Here is a 17994-nt window from a genome sequence, read left to right as displayed (position 1 = left end):
ATTAAATACAACAATGATATTGAGAATAAAATAAGTATATTGGCCATTTATAATATCCATATGCAGTTTTCTTTAAATAACCTATATGTTACTACCAGTCCAATTTGAGCTTAAAATTAGTAAAATAGTATTTGGACATAAGCTTTATGTGTTTTTTATTGCTTGAAATAGATCATAGAATGAAATAAAGTGATGCTGAAGTCAGTATAGCAAGTTTGGTTCTGTTATAGGTGTAACACCACTAATTCGGCCCGGCCAGAAAGCACATACCAGAAAGTAGTACATATTTAACACAAAATAGTTCCTACGCATGAGTGTAGCTTTCAAAACATGTAGAATATTTAGGTATTGTTGGTATCAAATGAAAGCTGAATGACTGGTGATCATTGTAGAACACTTTTTGACTTATAATTTTGAATATTAAAAAAACTGCACCAAATTTTATAAAGAGGGTACTTTTTGCCTGTATTTCAGATCTGAAGTACCTGTTTTGGTACATCCGAAGTTCCGGGAACCAGTTCTTTCTTTATATGCCATTAAAGGTATGTTGATTTTTCCAGTACAAGACACCATAAAGTGTTGCTTTGACATGCAATGATTGTCACTTTATTTGAACTTGAAACAAAAGAGCTGTGTCTGCTTGAAATTGAGGAATTTAACATAGAAAGCAATGGGGCCATGAATTAGTGGTGTACTTCCTATTACAGAGAATCATCAGAAATTCAATTTTTAGAAGTTGTACCTATTCCAATGAAAATAAGTCATATTTGATGTAAGTAAACATGTTTAATCATCTTTTTTTGAAGAACAATCCTGTTTATGGGAAATTTCAGCTCTTAAATTGACATAATCAGGTATTTTAGCCTTTTATGGTCACACAACATGCATGCAGTTAAGACTTGACTCCAAATTCTTATTTTTGCATTATTTGGGATTGCAATCAATAAAACATGTATATAATGACTTGTTTATGGTAAAAAAATAGCTCTTGGTCAAATAATCCTATGATTTTTCAAGTTTTATTGGTTTTCTTATGATAGCCTTTTACAATCTAGGCAATTGGTATATACTCATATAAGAATTCCAAAATCTCACTGTACATGCAATTTTGAACCAGTTTAGCAAGTTATCCAGCTGAAAAATATATAAATTGCTCTTTATAATCTATGTTGTACCACAGAAGTATGGTTTATACCAAAAATGTCCCTTTTCCAATTTGAAGAAAAAAGGGGGGACAATTTTCTCAATTATGTCTTAGGTTTGGTCTAATATATTTTTATTAAATGAACAAACTCTGGTAAATTATGACTATTGGTAAGCACATTGTTTTCCTAACAGAAGTTATTAAATACAACAATGATATTGAGAATAAAATAAGTATATTGGCCATTTATAATATCCATATGCAGTTTTCTTTAAATAACCTATATGTTACTACCAGTCCAATTTGAGCTTAAAATTAGTAAAATAGTATTTGGACATAAGCTTTATGTGTTTTTTATTGCTTGAAATAGATCATAGAATGAAATAAAGTGATGCTGAAGTCAGTATAGCAAGTTTGGTTCTGTTATAGGTGTAACACCACTAATTCGGCCCGGCCAGAAAGCACATACCAGAAAGTAGTACATATTTAACACAAAATAGTTCCTACGCATGAGTGTAGCTTTCAAAATATGTAGAATATTTAGGTATTGTTGGTATCAAATGAAAGCTGAATGACTGGTGATCATTGTAGAACACTTTTTGACTTATAATTTTGAATATTAAAAAAACTGCACCAAATTTTATAAAGAGGGTACTTTTTGCCTGTATTTCAGATCTGAAGTACCTGTTTTGGTACATCCGAAGTTCCGGGAACCAGTTCTTTCTTATATGCCATTAAAGGTATGTTGATTTTTCCAGTACAAGACACCATAAAGTGTTGCTTTGACATGCAATGATTGTCACTTTATTTGAACTTGAAACAAAAGAGCTGTGTCTGCTTGAAATTGAGGAATTTAACATAGAAAGCAATGGGGCCATGAATTAGTGGTGTACTTCCTATTACAGAGAATCATCAGAAATTCAATTTTTAGAAGTTGTACCTATTCCAATGAAAATAAGTCATATTTGATGTAAGTAAACATGTTTAATCATCTTTTTTTGAAGAACAATTCTGTTTATGGGAAATTTCAGCTCTTAAATTGACATAATCAGGTATTTTAGCCTTTTATGGTCACACAACATGCATGCAGTTAAGACTTGACTCCAAATTCTTATTTTTGCATTATTTGGGATTGCAATCAATAAAACATGTATATAATGACTTGTTTATGGTAAAAAAATAGCTCTTGGTCAAATAATCCTATGATTTTTCAAGTTTTATTGGTTTTCTTATGATAGCCTTTTACAATCTAGGCAATTGGTATATACTCATATAAGAATTCCAAAATCTCACTGTACATGCAATTTTGAACCAGTTTAGCAAGTTATCCAGCTGAAAAATATATAAATTGCTCTTTATAATCTATGTTGTACCACAGAAGTATGGTTTATACCAAAAATGTCCCTTTTCCAATTTGAAGAAAAAAGGGGGGACAATTTTCTCAATTATGTCTTAGGTTTGGTCTAATATATTTTTATTAAATGAACAAACTCTGGTAAATTATGACTATTGGTAAGCACATTGTTTTCCTAACAGAAGTTATTAAATACAACAATGATATTGAGAATAAAATAAGTATATTGGCCATTTATAATATCCATATGCAGTTTTCTTTAAATAACCTATATGTTACTACCAGTCCAATTTGAGCTTAAAATTAGTAAAATAGTATTTGGACATAAGCTTTATGTGTTTTTTATTGCTTGAAATAGATCATAGAATGAAATAAAGTGATGCTGAAGTCAGTATAGCAAGTTTGGTTCTGTTATAGGTGTAACACCACTAATTCGGCCCGGCCAGAAAGCACATACCAGAAAGTAGTACATATTTAACACAAAATAGTTCCTACGCATGAGTGTAGCTTTCAAAATATGTAGAATATTTAGGTATTGTTGGTATCAAATGAAAGCTGAATGACTGGTGATCATTGTAGAACACTTTTTGACTTATAATTTTGAATATTAAAAAAACTGCACCAAATTTTATAAAGAGGGTACTTTTTGCCTGTATTTCAGATCTGAAGTACCTGTTTTGGTACATCCGAAGTTCCGGGAACCAGTTCTTTCTTATATGCCATTAAAGGTATGTTGATTTTTCCAGTACAAGACACCATAAAGTGTTGCTTTGACATGCAATGATTGTCACTTTATTTGAACTTGAAACAAAAGAGCTGTGTCTGCTTGAAATTGAGGAATTTAACATAGAAAGCAATGGGGCCATGAATTAGTGGTGTACTTCCTATTACAGAGAATCATCAGAAATTCAATTTTTAGAAGTTGTACCTATTCCAATGAAAATAAGTCATATTTGATGTAAGTAAACATGTTTAATCATCTTTTTTTGAAGAACAATTCTGTTTATGGGAAATTTCAGCTCTTAAATTGACATAATCAGGTATTTTAGCCTTTTATGGTCACACAACATGCATGCAGTTAAGACTTGACTCCAAATTCTTATTTTTGCATTATTTGGGATTGCAATCAATAAAACATGTATATAATGACTTGTTTATGGTAAAAAAATAGCTCTTGGTCAAATAATCCTATGATTTTTCAAGTTTTATTGGTTTTCTTATGATAGCCTTTTACAATCTAGGCAATTGGTATATACTCATATAAGAATTCCAAAATCTCACTGTACATGCAATTTTGAACCAGTTTAGCAAGTTATCCAGCTGAAAAATATATAAATTGCTCTTTATAATCTATGTTGTACCACAGAAGTATGGTTTATACCAAAAATGTCCCTTTTCCAATTTGAAGAAAAAAGGGGGGACAATTTTCTCAATTATGTCTTAGGTTTGGTCTAATATATTTTTATTAAATGAACAAACTCTGGTAAATTATGACTATTGGTAAGCACATTGTTTTCCTAACAGAAGTTATTAAATACAACAATGATATTGAGAATAAAATAAGTATATTGGCCATTTATAATATCCATATGCAGTTTTCTTTAAATAACCTATATGTTACTACCAGTCCAATTTGAGCTTAAAATTAGTAAAATAGTATTTGGACATAAGCTTTATGTGTTTTTTATTGCTTGAAATAGATCATAGAATGAAATAAAGTGATGCTGAAGTCAGTATAGCAAGTTTGGTTCTGTTATTTAAGAGCCAATCCGCCAGAAAACCATGCAATATTCAGAAAATCGTCCAAATCGACAATCACAACTTGACAAATTTTTATACATCATCTTAATCCTTGACATAAAATAAAAGAATTTGACCACTTAATTTTTCCCAGAATCGTATCTATTTTTAGTAACAGCCTCATTTGCATAATTCTGTAAATTCATAATGAAACCAAGGAAAAATCCTACTTTTTTATGCCTTTTAAGAATGACCCAGAAGCATATTAAATGGGGTAGTTGAGTTTTTAGAGTAATGTCAGCTGAAACTCATCCATTTTACTATGTTATGATCAATACAAATGAAAATTTAAACGATTTGGCACATTGCCAGGAGCAGGGACACAAAGGCGGGGTTTTTCATACATGAATTTATGTGGTTTTCATTCGCTTCTATCTTGCAAGACCCATTCCGGATTTGTTTGCAACTTATATCGGTTTTAACTATGGGGTATGTTTTATATCAAAACAAAATATTAAGCTTGGCAAATGACTATTATATGTTAATTTATGCCTTGGAAGAATGGTGATTTTAGTCCCAAATTGACACATTTTGATTTTGATTTTAATTAAATTCTAAACACAACTGGTACTAAAATGGCTCATAAAATCATTCGAACAAGTAAAATCAATTTGTCTGAAAAATGAAATAAGACGTATTTGTACTGCAAGTCCAAAAATCAATAAATTGTCTGAAACCAGGGAGTCCATCTTTTATGCTCTTCCATTGACTTATCTCCCTTGGGTAAGATCTCAAACATGTCAGCTCCCAATGATGGTTTGGCAGACAAATGTTTACAGTGAAGTTTGTGACTTTAATAATCTAGGATGAGCATGTGGGCTATCCCAGCCTTATACATCTACATATTACAAACTATTTAAGATATCTGAATGCACTAAAGACCAAAATAGCATTTCCAAAAAAAATAATTACTGCCAAGAAATTTGACAATCATGACAATAATTTAGTGAATAAACATGATAAATATTGATTGGAAAAATAAGTCCATGAACAGCAAAAAGTGTTTTTAGATTTCAACGAGCAAAACAAAAGTATTCTAAATCATTCTTCGTAAAAAAAAAAGTGAGCCAGTGGAACCACCTTGCTCGCACCAAAATTGAGATTGAGAGTGTCAAAACTGCTCTGGTGCACCATCAATAAATCAACGACACTCTCTCTACCGTGGTATTGAAACCAGCATTGGTAACCAAACATATTCATACAGATACAGACTACCATTAATCTACATTTAGGAAGTCTGAATAATACTGAAAACTATGGTGTAGAATTTCCAACAGGACTCCTTATTTTATATAAGACAAGGAGTGGTTTATTTTCCCATGGTTGTTACATCATCTTGTCTTTGAATATGCTCGAAGTACAGGGACTTTTATGGAATTCATTGACATGATAGTCAAGCAAGATGTCAACATCTCGTCCAACCCTCTTCCAGCAAAGCCAAAGCTGACCAAGGATCTTCACCCTTTCAAAACAGGCTGTATACAGGACGAGTTATTCCAGTAGGAACAGGTACAAATCTTACATTCAATTTTCATTTGTTCCATATAGTCAATCTGAAATTAGGGGACCAACAATTGATACATTAGCTAGATTAAAAAAAGGGGGGGTGGGTGTTGAAGGGGCATGTGAGTATTCTTTTACACCTGACCTGTTTCTAAGACATCTTATTTATTCCCTATGGCAAAGTGCAAGCAAATAATACATATCCGTATATACATTGTTCTGTCTTGGGACCATTTGATTAAAAAAGCAAGGGGGAGGGTTAGAATGGTCAAAATATTTATGTCCTTGTCAGCTTAGGACAGAATTTTAATTTTCAAGCTATTAACCAGGGTACAATATATATTTATTTTCTGCTTTAAAAAATCAATTTATAGACCAGAATGATGATAATAATCAAAATCTATTTCAACATATTCAACGTTTAGCAGGTCAGGTTTTTATTCTCTTCCCCTAAGTTATATTTTCAGTTCTTACTGGAAGTTGTTCAGCTCTTTGTCTACTAAAACAAGTTTTATCTCGTGGAAAAGCCTCCTACAAATACATGTTTTACATACAACAAACTGTACATGTAACACTAGACAACTTTATCCAGAGAATAATATTTTTTAATGAACTAATAGGCCATGGGACTAAAAAATCAAAAGCATTGCAAACTTTTGTAAGGTTCAATTTTAGGACCCTACATGTACATGTATGTAGATTACTTATAGAGCCCTTTTTAAAAGAAAAAACATACATTTAAACTACATGCACAGTGATGCTACACTACCCTACATTTCCTGTCTGATATATTTTATTTCATGTAAAACAAAATTGAAGAATTATTTTATAGTTTAACACTTTTTATTTGTAGGGCTATATATATGCAAGCAATGCTCAATTAAGATGAATTTTTGTAAAAGTGACAATAGCCAGGTCAAACTAAATACATGTATAGAAGAAGATATTGGTAAGTTATTATTAACTTATATATTAATTTAACTGTTTGTATAACATGGTAATCATACAAAGTATATGTAATCACTTATATAATAACATAATTATACAATTACATGTTATACATTTGTACATCAGTTTTATTAAACAGGTCTTTGTTAACTTGGTTTTCCCATTGAAAAATCACTTTGCTAATTTTAATTTGTAGTACTATATTGGGTGTCTCCTATAGTTTCCATTCAATAACTAACAATGACTAATGAACTGTTCATACATTCCATTTCAATTATTTTATTTATTAATACGTATTACTTTTACTGTTAAGTCTGTTTTTTGTGATATCCATTTTACGTGACTCTGTATTTATGTATCCCGTCATACTTTGAACGACAAAATTATTTTATGTCTACCTGTGTGAATTTCAAACGCATGATTTTACGCCAGTACTTAAAACCTTCCATCCTTTATGGGTGGATTTTACATAGATATATAAAATCGTATAATATAAGCAAAATGAGGATGTTAAATTTGATGTATGCCTTTTTGTGCTTCTTCGTTACATTTGTTTGTTTTTATAGTGATTAAGATGATAACACAATGTTGACTGCTGTACCCCTATTTTTGACAATTTTACCTATTGTGTCTGTTTGTTTTGTTCATGCATCGTTGTCAATATAATGGAATTTGATGCGACTGTCATACAAGTGAGAGGTTTATTATCTAGCTATAAAACCAGGTTCAATCCACCATTTTCTACATAAGAAAATGCCTGTACCAAGTCAGGAATATGACAGTTGTTATCCATTCGTTTGATGTGTTTGAACTTTTGATTTTGCCATTTAATTGGGGACTTTCCTTTTTGAATTTTCCTCGGAGTTCAGTATTTTTGTGATTTTACTTTTTCAAATATAAAAGGGGGAGATTTGTATTGGTACTTTTGAAGATATTTCACCTGTTCGTTTAATTGATTGGTTGTTGGTAATGCTAATGTCCAATGGCAAATAGTTCATGCATGTTTAGGACAAGAACAAATTAAAATAAATACATTATTTGGGTTCTTAATATGCTAAATCTAACAATGTATTTAAATAATTTAAGATGTTGCAATTGGGCCCCATTTTAAATTGGTTCACATTGATTTCAAAATGGTCCAAAATTTTTTTTCTTATTTCTACACAACTTGATTTCGTGAGGTTCTTTTGATATACAAAATGCAAATGTTTTATATTTAGATTTTTAATTTTGGTCCGGTTTTCAGATTTGTCCACATTTTAATGTCCAAAGGGTCCAAATTTTAACTTAGTTTAATTTTAACAAAACTTGAACTCTAATTACAATGAATTAGGGTTCTTTGAATGATAAATAGAAATAATCAAATATCCTGAATATAAATATGTACTTAGATATTTATGATTTTGGTCCCAGTTTTCAAGTTGGTTCAAATGGGGTCCATAATTTAACTGTGTTTGATTTCAACAATAATTTTAAAGATGCTGATTCAGCCTGAATCTAACCTGTATTTAGTGTTTGGGCCCTATTATGAAATTGGTTTACATTGAGGTCCAAAGGGTCCAAAATTAAACTAAATTTTAAATCTGAATTTGATCTTGGGGTTCTCTGATATGCTGAATCTATTAAACTTTATCTTTATACCATATTTATTCTGTGTTAGAAACCTATTCTTTGTCAAATATTTAATCCCATTACAAATTTAGAGCTGTTATAGCTTGAATGTTCTGTCCAAACTTGCATTTTTTCTTCATCTTCCACAAAATTTGTCCTTTTCTGAGATAACTGGTGTTATCTTTTTAAATGAAACTTTAGTGAAAAGAAAAGCACAATATGTGGATATTATCTGATGTCAAACATTTTCAAGATGGCCACCAAGGATGGCACAAATTTCAACACTGGTTAATTTAATGAACATTGTTAATTAGGGATAGACGTGGTAGTTTGACTTGCTAAACAAAGTAAGGTTGTTTTTTCTTCCAAAATGGCAAACATTTTCAAGATGGCCTTATATGAAAATTGACATTAAGGAATTATAGCACTTTTGACATGCCAACAAAACAATGAAATTTTTTTTTAAAGATGGACACAGCAAATAAGGGGTAAAATTTTCAATTTTGTTGAGTTTGATTTTAAAGAATATTGATATTTAGCTGTACTTTGACACAGAGAACAGATATAAAGATGGCCATCATTTCAAAGATTATCACTAAAAGCGCTCAAATTATCACCATTGTTTGTTTTCAATGTAAAATTATATTGAGAGGTTATTTGACATGCCAAACCAAATGGAGGCAATTTTTATTGTTGTAAAGATGTTAAGGGCTATTTGGACATGCTTAAAAGGAGTGGAAAATAACTATTCTGCAAAAATAATTTGGCTTTAGTTGGAAGAATTTTGTAACTGCATCCACTTACAGTAAAAGTTGTCAGTTTTATTTTCTGTCAGTGGTATATATGAAATTAAAAAAAAATGTGGTATGATTGCCAATGAGAACAAATGACATAGAAGTAAAGCTATAGGTCTTCATACGCCATATGGCCTTCAACAATGAGCAAGACCTATACTGCATATATATTCAGCCATAAAAGGCCCCAAAATAAGAAAATGAAAAAATATGAAAACTAACAGCCTGATTTATGTATGTATGTTTTTTGGTTTTTAGATCTAGACTCGCAGCTAACCTTTCTGTCAGTGTCAACAACAACTGAACTTTCACAGCAGTCAACATCAGATTGGGAGACTGATAATGCTTCTAACAGAAACAATTTCAACCAACCAAACAAGCAACAGAAACTTTCCAACTTTAAAACATCAGTTAAATCTTCCATGGGATGATGTCTCAAAAAATAACAGTTCATTATTTATGGAGATTTTAATGTTATGGTTTTTCTTTTACAAGAAAGTTAATGTACACTTGTTTTATAGTAAAACCTATAGCCGTTCAAGTATAAAAAAACACATTCAACTTTATTGAAATTTGAAGATTCATATGACTTATTTTAATTCTGTTATCTCCGAGGATGTGATGTAGAGCATTATAGGTACAGTAAATCTTAACAGCTATCCAATTTCATTCAAAATTCTTTATAAATTTTGCACTGGTATATATAGACTAAGTAATTTGTTTTTCGTCTAGTTATGGGATTTTTTTATACCCCACGCAACGAGTTGCGGAGGGTATAATATTTTTGACCCGTCCATCAGTCCGTCAGTCCTGTTTCTTGTCATCGCAACTCCTCTCAAACCACACAACAGAATTTCATGAAACCTTTTCAGATAATAAGGACATACTAGGTAGATGTGCATATCGACAGGAAATTACGATTTAATTTTTTTTCCAGGAGTTACGCCCCTTTGAACTTATTTGCCCAATATACTACTGCAACCTTTTGTCATCCCAACTCCTCTCAAACCACACAACAGAATTTCATGAAACCTTTTCAGATAATAAGGACATACTACGTAGATGTGCATATCGACAGGAAATTACGATTCAATATTTTTTCCAGGAGTTACGCCCCTTTGAACTTATTTGCCCAATATACTACTGCAACCTTTTGTCATCGCAACTCCTCTCAAACCACACAACAGAATTTCATGAAACCTTTCCAGATAATAAGGACATACTACGTAGATGTGCATATCGACAGGAAATTACGATTCAATTTTTTTCCAGGAATTACGCCCCTTTGAACTTATTTGCCCAATATACTACTGCAACCTTTTGTCATCGCAACTCCTCTCAAACCACACAACAGAATTTCATGAAACTGTGTAGATAATAAGGACATACTACGTCGATGTGCATATTGACAGGAAATTATGATTCAATTTTTTTTTCTGATACAATTTTTTTTTCTTACACTTATTTTATTTCTCCAATGACGATGTGGTGTATGTGAGCGCTCACTAAGGTTCTTTCATTTTAGAAGCATTTATGATTTTCATGTTTGTATTGACCACATTGCAGCAACATAGATATAGGTACCTGGCAAATCTTGCCTTGTTAGCATACTAGGCTCAAAGGGTCATAAAAAAATTTCCATCACTAAGTGTCTGTTAAAATCATCTGTTTACAGTTTTCACTTTTAAACCATCATCTTAATAACTTTAGAAGAAGTGTCATACATGTATATATGTATACAAAATTCAAAAACTTTTCAATATATATATATATATATATATATATATATATAAGTGCCTATAAATAGCAGCACATGACATACAAATCTATGGGAGTGTGGATTAATCAGTACAGAGATTAATTCAATTACACAAATAAAATTATAGATTGCTTAACAATGTAATTTTAACACACTATTTAGTATGTAAATATAAGAATGTTTAAAATATTTACAAAATGATGAAAATAAACGCAATATTTCGCTAGACTAACTAGCTTTATCAAGCGTGCATCTATCCATGTGAAATCGGATGTAGATGATAAGAAACTTTTGCAGCTCAATGTATATGTTGCACTTGAATTTAGCTGCCTTGAAAATAATAAATAATTTGAATGAAGTTCAAGATTTTTACAAAATTGGTAGTTGAAGTTAGCAACGTCCATTGGCCAATATTACAGGATAAAAAGGACGATGCTGTGTACTAAATTATTCTTTATCTTTCCTGTATCTTTTCTCATCTTTTTCGTTAAGACCATCAGGTTCTAAAGTGTGGAGTTGGTGGATCCAAAAATTTTCTCTTCTCCTTCTCGCCGTGGTGTCCCACTCGGTGTTGACTTCTATGATTTGGAAGGTAACATTATCAAAAGAATGTTTCGTTGAACGAAGATGTCTTGTGAGAGGACAGTTTTTGTTGGTTTTGTACCATGAACGATGGTTATTGAGCCGAATATTAAATTTGTCCATTGTTTCTCCCACATACTGAATGCCACATGTGTCACATGTTAATATATAAATTGAGTTCTCCGTTTTACAGTTGGAATTTGAGTAGATGGTATAATTTTGTTTAGTAACGGAGCTGATGAAAGAACTGCTTATATTGGCAGCTTTACAACACAAGCAGTTCCTTCGACCACATTGTTTGTAGCAACCGGGAGATGGAGTAGGCTGCTTTGCTAATACAGATGTCACTAATTTGTCACGGATGTTTTTAGGTCTTCTGAAGGCCATGACTGGTGGTGAGGAAAATACTTTTTTAAGATTTGAATCATTTTCTATAATTTTCCAATGCTTCTGAACAATGGAAGACACATTTTTAAAATCAGGATGGTAAGTGAGTACAAGGGGTGTTCTGTTAGCTGCTTTATTCTTATCTTTGTACCCTAGAAGTTCTTGGCGACTACTTTTGTTTGCTCTTTCGAAAGCGCTATCAATGATGTTGTTATTGTATCCTCGAACAACTAGATGTTTACGTAGTTGTCCAAGTCTAGCATTTTGCGTATTTTCAGTAGAGCATATTCTCTTGATTCGCAATGCCTGGCTGAATGGGATGCCACGGGAGCAGTGTTTAGGATGGCAACTTTTAGGAGAAAGGAATTGATGTTTGTCCGTTTGTTTGGTGTGAAGGTCCGTTATAATGGTTCCGTTCTTGATGTAACTCGTAGTGTCGAGGAAGTTTATTTTCTCCATAGATGATTCATATGTAAATTTTATTGAATGGTGGAAAGAGTTACAGTGTCCTAGAAATTCATTAAATTTATATATATATTGATAAAACTATCAACATGACAAGATCTAAATACCCAAAATTTTTCTGAAAAATTGGACATAACATCTATGAGCTATTGTCCCTGAAATGTGTAAATTTACAAATTTTCACAGTTTTCTGCTACTATCCGACAACTATATCAATATATTATAAGAATAAATTGCAAAAGTGGTCAGAAGAAACTTTTTTTTTACAGTCTGAACTTATTCTGAATTGTTTAACTCCTAATTTAAATTGATTGCGTTTGAAATATGTGTTTTTTATCGTTTTAGGTGCACAATTTGTCAATACGATCTATTTCGGCTCCTGGGAGCCTCTAGATTTATAATGAATAATTTGTATTTATGTATGATTATTTTCTTAATGTATTAAATGAAACATTAATTATTCTTTTCCATTTGTTGTTATACTTATTTATAAGTCCAGATCCTATCATATGTCAGTAGTTACAAATTAGACGGCAAAATTGAGAAAATTTGAATATGCAGGTTACCCCATTTTGTTGTGGCATATACCAGACACCAACATTATTTGCCGAGCTTAATATTTTTTTTGATTGGGTATATATAGTTATACTTTGCAAGTAGATATGTTGTTTTACAATAATAAACGGGTCTTGGAGTATTTTGGCTCTGAAAGATGACCAAAATCAGCCATTTTGGACATGTAGCTAAATAAGACATATTGAAACAGTTAGATTATACATACACTTAATAGACAGCATTGTTAATTCTATGCATTCTTACACTTAAGGTGATGTATTACTAGGAACAACTATCAAAAAATTATAAATGTTACCATATTTTTTTATTTAAACCAGCGAAATATGCCAAAAAAGGCTTATTTTTGCTGTTTTCGAGCAATTTCATCTGTTAAAACATGGCGCTCAAAAAATATCCAGATCGGTTTAATATTTTCCCAAAAAAATTTGTGTGGTTATTTACATTACTAAGGTGCACCAATATGCCAAATATGAACTCATTTGGAAAAAGTGACATTCGGACGGTTTTGCATGGTTTTTTGGCAGATTGGCTCTTAATATGAGTGTAGTGTTACGAAGTATTGAACGGAACGGATATGATCTCTGCGCCGGAGATTGCGACGTCGCTTTAGATGTAGTCACATTTGCGGAAATCCACTGACGTCATAATCCCGATTGCGCGAATTTGAAAAAAGTACCTGCAATGAAAATCGGCCAAATCACGAGAATTGTTATATTTATTCATTAATAAGGAAGTCAACAATATTAACTTCGAATGGGAAAAAATCAAATTCACATTCTTAATTTTCTATATCTGTTATTTCATATAGGAAATGAATTAGAGATATGAAAAACATAAGACGTCGATGAGAGAGAAACCCAACTACACAAAAAAAAAACATAAGTAATTTATATAGTAACTTCACCATTTGGCTAACTCTAAGTCGTAATGAGAATTGTACGGATAAATTTAGCAGAGACTATCAACAAAATGACAAAAAAAACCAAAAACAAAAACGCACCCGTTGATGTGCTAAGCATATCCTCTTTGTACATATTGAGAGAGAAAAATCGGCACACAGGAATTTGGCAGACCAGAGTTGCAACTCATTGATGTTAAGTTACTGACCAAATACGAAGTCTTTTTGTAAAGTAGTTTCTCAGATTAGAAACAAAATATTTGTTAAAAAAATAAGGACTTTTAAGGAAAGTAACAATACTTTTGAACGAACAGTCATAATTTAACCGGGTTTTTTGTAAAATGTTCCTTTGAACCACGGCATCAAAATGCTGTAACAAGTTTAAGGTTTAACTTAATTTTTGTTTTTTGAATTATATTACTTTTAGTGAAATAAAGAAATTGACAATATCATGTTTTGCGTCTATTCAGAAGTGCAGAAAAAATTTGATCGTTGATTTTTTCTTAGAATTTTGGCGGAGCGTCCCTGAAACATTCCTTGATTGATTGCAAAAGAAAAAAATGGGGGTCCATGTGCTTGTTTTTTCAATAAAAGCAATAAACCTTGATTTTTAATGGCAAACGGGACGTTTGCCAATAAGGCGCTAAATTACGTTGAAATAAGTTTTAATCGCAACAACGTCGTGAAATCTTTCCCGTCGTTCACAACTACGCTGTCATGATTCGTGGTATAGCCAAGGTTTTTTTTTAAATCAATGATATTTATCATCAATATTTATAAAGATAGTTACTCGTAAAGTAGCATAAACTATTCGCCAAACCTTTATGAATTGTTACGAAACTTGGATAGAAAAAGTATTTTAGTAAATTACTTTTAGAAAAGAAATGACCGGAAACAAAAAAAAATAAATCTAATAACAAAAAAATAATTTGCATCTCTGTCCGAAATTAGTCCTACATTTTATGTAGACAACACAGCTTGAGCATAGTTTTAATTATTCAAAAGGCCCCAACATGACAAAATGTGAAACAATTATAAGGGGACGAAGTCCCCTATTACGGTAGAAAAATTAATAAAAAAAAAAAAAAAAAAAAAAAAAAATCGGGAAAATTTCCCGAAATTTTCATTCTACTAATGAACTCAAAATCGTTAACTTTTTTATTTTCAGACTTTTTTATTTTCCCGCATTTGCGCAGAAATCTACTTCCTTTTTCCGGTCTCGTTTGTATGAGTCTTTGAGTTAAATATATATTTATCAGTCTAGTAAAATATAGGAAGGAACGCAATACCAATTCCATTTTTAATAATTCCTTGAATGGCTTGATATGAAAAAACGTTACCTGATAGCGTTTCTTTGTTTACATTGAATATGACGTCATAACATAAATAACGTCACAACTAAAATTCCGAACAACAGAACCGAAATCGGAAACGTAAGGGTATTTCCGTTTCTTTTTTGAACAGATTTTGAAGTTAAAATATGTTTGAATTAAAAAAAAATAATTCATACAGACTTCGTCCCCTTTCACAGGTAACGCCTGCCTCATATTAATTTACAAAAAAAGGTAAATGGGATAATAATATGAGAAAGGCGCTACCTTGAATGCCAGCTTACCAAGACTATGTCCTACATAATGATTGATTGTTGGTTTGCTTAACGTCCAGTGGCAAATATTGCATGCATGTTCAGGACGAATGTCCTAGATATAGTTTTTGTCTACAAAATAAAATAATAAGTTCAGATGGAAAATGTTAAGGGAACGATCATTGAACTCCCAAATTGATGAAAAAAGATTTTCTATAAATCAAGCAGAGGACAAAAAAATATTCTGAATCCAGATTATCCCCATACCTTCTAGTGTTAATTTTTGAACAAATAATTTTGATTGATAGCGTTGAAGCCCTTTGCATGAAAAAAAATCTAACTCGAACAAAAAACCATACCCCTTTTACCCTTTTGAAGCTAAATGGTTGCACCCTTATTGTCCATATTGTTTTCTGCTGAAAATAAATTTATTGGTGATGTATCTAAATGACGATGCTTAAATTCATTATCTTGTGCCATTTTCAAATCCATTTTTCTTTCTTTGCAAATTTTACATAATTTAAAACAATAAGACATTTGTTTAATTTCAAAACTATGAATACTGTTATACAATCCATAACTTTATTAAATTATTTTTTTGTTGATTTTCATAAAAAGGTGGAGGATTTGGAATATCTTCTTCATCAATATCTAAAGGTTGTAGCTGTTTTTTTTTTATTTAGTATTGAAAACAACGCTTTCTGTTTGTTGAATTATTTTTACTTTCTAAATTAGCTGGATGTTCATATTGTATTCCCAGTTTCCCGCATCTCATATATATGTGACCAGCAAGAGGATCATTCTGATTGTTAAAAGAAGAGTTTGAATTTACAGTGAGCCTGTTTAGAATAATATTTTGATCAGGTTTTATATTTTGATCTAAGCATAAGGAACCATTAATAGGATTGTTAAGTTGATAATCTAAAGATTTTGCTATTTTCTATGATGCCATTTAAAATTTGAGGGGAGATCACTGCTCAGCAGTATAAATGTATTCCTGATCATCTTCTGTTTGTGGGTTTCTACATCAATTTCATGTACTAATTCAGAGTCAGTTTTATGTCATTTTTGCATTTTGTTTTATCAGCTTACTTTTCAATTTTTTATACGACAGCAAAATAAAATTCAGAATGGAAATAAGGGGATATGTCAAAAATTTCTTTCGAGTAATGCAACCATGTCGCTGTTGTTGTTCGAAGACACATTTGGTTTCCGGACAATAACTTTAGTTTAAGTAAATGGATCTCTATGACAATGTATGAAATTGTACCAGAAGGTTCAACTTCAATACACAAAAGGAAGGTAAGAATTGATTTTGGGGGTTATCATATGGTACCAACAGTTTAGGAGTCAGTGGTCAAAAACAACATTTTTGGGTTGTTTTTTCCATAATTTTTTGTTTTTTTTCTCCAAAAATTTACCATTTTTACATTGATTATTTCTCATTTATATATAAATACAACAAATATTGATATGGCAGGAGATACACACGAAACAGGGTGTGTAAATTATTTTATCGGTAATTTGTGCATTTTTCCTTTGATGTGTACTTCTTGATAATGTCGACGTCAGTATCAGTGAACTGGTCATGACAAAGAAAATATATTGGGTCAGTTTGCAATTGACATGCGCGAGTGCACCACTAAAGGATCTTCTTTCCCTTTAATTTACAAAATTTCACATGTGTTTTTTTTTTTTGCAGAAACGCACGAGTTATTTCATGAATGAAACACTTGTCATTGTTTGAAACTTTTAGTAATAAAAAGTTAGTTTTGCCTTTTTGAACATTTCACTAATTGTGTGAAAATTTGAACAGAAAATGTACAATAAACCTGATAAAACTGCGTTATCTGTAGAATTATTGATAGCTTTCCTTACTATTCACAAGGACATATAACAAAGATATCGTCCATGCTATTCCGATCTGAGTTTTTATTCATACATAGTCTGGCATGGCTGGTGCTGTTCCAAGTTGTCTTCTCTCTCTGCATGTTTCTTGAGAAGTATTTGTTTGACCTGGTCAGTCACTGTTAAGTGTTACAATTCATATTTAGACGCAACACATAAATAGTGACCAAAAAGGTACCGCTTTCACATGTATGACATGAGAGAATCTAGAAAAAAAATTAAATGTACACATAATTTTCAACATTTTTGTGGGACTATCATATAAAATTAAGGAGATATGTAGTTGGAGACTGCTGCTGAATAGAAATGTTCGAGCTCACCTGATACCTTTAAATTAGTTCATATTAAAGTTTGAAGGGTCCAAAATTAAAATGTGTTTGATTTCAACTGACATAAAATTTTTGGTGTTTTTTATATGCTAATCTACATCTGCGGTTGTATTAGGCTGTGCTTGGCGAAGCATTTTATTGCTTTTTTGTTTGTACTTTATTTTATTTTGGTCATGAAAATTAACTTGCAGTTGTGAAGTTGCTTACATTTTTAAAAGATGATAATTACTAGTAGATAACTTCGCATGGTGACAACACTGACATTTTTTGTAGATTTACTTTTTCCCCGGGAATGCTTCATCTGTTGATATATTCTCATTGTAAACGATTTGTGTATATTTAAATATATTA

The 17994-nt window shown here is 31.3% G+C and overlaps 1 long non-coding RNA gene across 1 annotated transcript; it reads left to right on the top strand.

The window, feature by feature from the left end:
• The first annotated feature begins 4257 nt into the window (after positions 1-4257).
• On the top strand, positions 4258-10934 carry LOC127723776 (uncharacterized). The gene is made up of 3 exons (XR_007992244.1): positions 4258-5807; positions 6655-6750; positions 9413-10934. It is a non-coding gene; the product is annotated as an uncharacterized LOC127723776 (long non-coding RNA).
• Positions 10935-17994: the final 7060 nt, after the last annotated feature.

Source organism: Mytilus californianus, unplaced genomic scaffold, assembly GCF_021869535.1.
Source record: "Mytilus californianus isolate M0D057914Y unplaced genomic scaffold, xbMytCali1.0.p SCAF_13, whole genome shotgun sequence".
NCBI classification, from domain to species: domain Eukaryota; kingdom Metazoa; phylum Mollusca; class Bivalvia; order Mytilida; family Mytilidae; genus Mytilus; species Mytilus californianus.
This window is presented reverse-complemented; position numbering and strand designations above follow the sequence as displayed.